The following is a 3,551-nucleotide window of genomic DNA, read 5'->3' on the forward strand; positions in this document are numbered from 1 at the left end:
GCTTTCCTAGGAGGTGTGAGCATTTCCAGGGGGAGTTTTATGACCCTGGTGGTAGTTTGACCCTTCCTCTGTACCGTGAACCTGAAGAAACACCTATTTGACAAGGCTTTCCTAGGAGGTGTGAGCATTTCCAGGAGTAGTTTTATGACCCTGGTGGTAGTTTGACCCTTCCTCTGTACCATGAACCTGAAGAAACACCTATTTGACAAGGCTTTCCTAGGAGGTGTGAGGATTTCCAGGGTAGTTTTATGACCCTGGTGGTAGTTTGACCCTTCCTCTGTACCATGAACCTGAAGAAACACCTATTTGACAAGGCTTTCCTAGGAGGTGTGAGCATTTCCAGGAGTAGTTTTATGACCCTGGTGGTAGTTTGACCTTCCTCTGTACCATGAACCTGAAGAAACACCTATTTGACAAGGCTTTCCTAGGAGGTGTGAGCATTTCCAGGGGTAGTTTATGACCCTGGTGGTAGTTTGACCCTCCTCTGTAACTTGATCCTTAAGAAACACCTATTTGACAAGGCTTTCCTAGGAGGTGTGAGCATTTCCAGGGGTAGTTTAATGACCCTGGTGGTAGTTTGACCCTTCCTCTGAACTGTGAGCCTGAAGAAACACCTATTTGACAAGGCTTTCCTAGGAGGTGTGAGCATTTCCAGGGGTAGTTTAATGACCCTGGTGGTAGTTTGACCCTTCCTCTGTACCATGAGCCTGAAGAAACACCTATTTGACAAGGCTTTCCTAGGAGTTGTGAGCATTTCCAGGAGTAGTTTTATGACCCTGGTGGTAGTTTGACCCTTCCTCTGTACCATGAACCTGAAGAAACACCTATTTGACAAGGCTTTCCTAGGAGTTGTGAGCATTTCCAGGAGTAGTTTTATGACCCTGGTGGTAGTTTGACCCTTCCTCTGTACCATGAACCTGAAGAAACACCTATTTGACAAGGCTTTCCTAGGAGATGTGAGCATTTCCAGGGGTAGTTTTATGACCCTGGTGGTAGTTTGACCCTTCCTCTGTACCATGAACCTGAAGAAACACCTATTTGACAAGGCTTTCCTAGGAGTTGTGAGCATTTCCAGGGGTAGTTTTATGACCCTGGTGGTAGTTTGACCCTTCCTCTGTACCATGAACCTGAAGAAACACCTATTTGACAAGGCTTTCCTAGGAGTTGTGAGCATTTCCAGGGGTAGTTTTATGACCCTGGTGGTAGTTTGACCCTTCCTCTGTACCATGAACCTGAAGAAACACCTATTTGACAAGGCTTTCCTAGGAGTTGTGAGCATTTCCAGGGGTAGTTTTATGACCCTGGTGGTAGTGTGACCCTTCCTCTGTACCATGAACCTGAAGAAACACCTATTTGACAAGGCTTTCCTAGGAGGTGTGAGCATTTCCAGGGGTAGTTTTATGACCCTGGTGGTAGTTTGACCCTTCCTCTGTACCGTGAACCTGAAGAAACACCTATTTGACAAGGCTTTCCTAGGAGTTGTGGGCATTTCCAGGAGTAGTTTTATGACCCTGGTGGTAGTTTGACCCTTCCTCTGTACCATGAACCTGAAGAAACACCTATTTGACAAGGCTTTCCTAGGAGATGGGCATTTCCAGGGGTAGTTTTATGACCCTGGTGGTAGTTTGACCCTTCCTCTGTACCATGAACCTGAAGAAACACCTATTTGACAAGGCTTTCCTAGGAGGTGTGAGCATTTCCAGGAGTAGTTTTATGACCCTGGTGGTAGTTTGACCCTTCCTCTGTACCATGAACCTGAAGAAACACCTATTTGACAAGGCTTTCCTAGGAGGTGTGAGCATTTCCAGGAGTAGTTTTATGACCCTGGTGGTAGTTTGACCCTTCCTCTGTACCATGAACCTGAAGAAACACCTATTTGACAAGGCTTTCCTAGGAGGTGTGAGCATTTCCAGGAGTAGTTTTATGACCCTGGTGGTAGTTTGACCCTTCCTCTGTACCATGAACCTGAAGAAACACCTATTTGACAAGGCTTTCCTAGGAGGTGTGAGCATTTCCAGGAGTAGTTTTATGACCCTGGTGGTAGTTTGACCCTTCCTCTGTACCATGAACCTGAAGAAACACCTATTTGACAAGGCTTTCCTAGGAGGTGTGAGCATTTCCAGGAGTAGTTTTATGACCCTGGTGGTAGTTTGACCCTTCCTCTGTACCATGAACCTGAAGAAACACCTATTTGACAAGGCTTTCCTAGGAGGTGTGAGCATTTCCAGGAGTAGTTTTATGACCCTGGTGGTAGTTTGACCCTTCCTCTGTACCATGAACCTGAAGAAACACCTATTTGACAAGGCTTTCCTAGGAGGTGTGAGCATTTCCAGGAGTAGTTTTATGACCCTGGTGGTAGTTTGACCCTTCCTCTGTACCATGAACCTGAAGAAACACCTATTTGACAAGGCTTTCCTAGGAGTTGTGAGCATTTCCAGGAGTAGTTTTATGACCCTGGTGGTAGTTTGACCCTTCTTCTGTACCATGAACCTGAAGAAACACCTATTTGACAAGGCTTTCGTAGGAGTTGTGGGCATTTCCAGGTGTAGTTTTATGACCCTGGTGGTAGTTTGACCCTTCCTCTGTACCATGAACCTGAAGAAACACCTATTTGACAAGGCTTTCCTAGAAGGTGTGAGCATTTCCAGGGGTAGTTTTATGACCCTGGTGGTAGTGTGACCCCTCCTCTGTACCGTGAACCTGAAGAAACACCTATTTGACAAGGCTTTCCTAGGAGGTGTGAGCATTTCCAGGGGTAGTTTATGACCCTGGTGGTAGTTTGACCCTTCATTTTTACCTTGAACCTGAAGAAAGACCTATTTGAAAATGCTTTACTAGGAGTTGTGTGCATTTCCAGGGGTAGTTTTATGACCCTGGTGGTAGTTTGACCCTTCCTCTGTACCATGAACCTGAAGAAACACCTATTTGACAAGGCTTTCCTAGGAGTTGTGGGCATTTCCAGGAGTAGTTTTATGACCCTGGTGGTAGTTTGACCCTTCCTCTGTACCATGAACCTGAAGAAACACCTATTTGACAAGGCTTTCCTAGGAGGTGTGAGCATTTCCAGTAGTTTTATGACCCTGGTGGTAGTTTGACCCTTCCTCTGTACCATGAACCTGAAGAAACACCTATTTGACAAGGCTTTCCTAGGAGGTGTGAGCATTTCCAGGAGTAGTTTTATGACCCTGGTGGTAGTTTGACCCTTCCTCTGCACCATGAACCTGAAGAAACACCTATTTGACAAGGCTTTCCTAGGAGGTGTGAGCATTTCCAGGAGTAGTTTTATGACCCTGGTGGTAGTTTGACCCTTCCTCTGTACCATGAACCTGAAGAAACACCTATTTGACAAGGCTTTCCTAGGAGGTGTGAGCATTTCCAGGAGTAGTTTTATGACCCTGGTGGTAGTTTGCCCCTTCCTCTGTACCATGAACCTGAAGAAACACCTATTTGACAAGGCTTTCCTAGGAGGTGTGAGCATTTCCAGGAGTAGTTTTATGACCCTGGTGGTAGTTTGACCCTTCCTCTGTACCATGAACCTGAAGAAACACCTA

General features: G+C 45.9%; 1 long non-coding RNA gene across 2 annotated transcripts in view; it reads left to right on the forward strand.

Annotated features, from left to right (window-relative positions):
- The first annotated feature begins 965 nt into the window (after positions 1-965).
- Positions 966-3,551, forward strand: part of LOC126989912 (uncharacterized) — a 2,978-nt gene continuing 392 nt past the window's right edge. For both annotated transcript variants that reach the window (XR_007743856.1, XR_007743858.1), the window contains exons 1-2: positions 966-1,271; positions 1,585-1,687. This is a non-coding gene — a long non-coding RNA (uncharacterized LOC126989912). The remainder of the gene's footprint in view (positions 1,272-1,584; positions 1,688-3,551) is intronic.

This window comes from Eriocheir sinensis, unplaced genomic scaffold, assembly GCF_024679095.1.
Source record: "Eriocheir sinensis breed Jianghai 21 unplaced genomic scaffold, ASM2467909v1 Scaffold1374, whole genome shotgun sequence".
NCBI lineage: Eukaryota > Metazoa > Arthropoda > Malacostraca > Decapoda > Varunidae > Eriocheir > Eriocheir sinensis.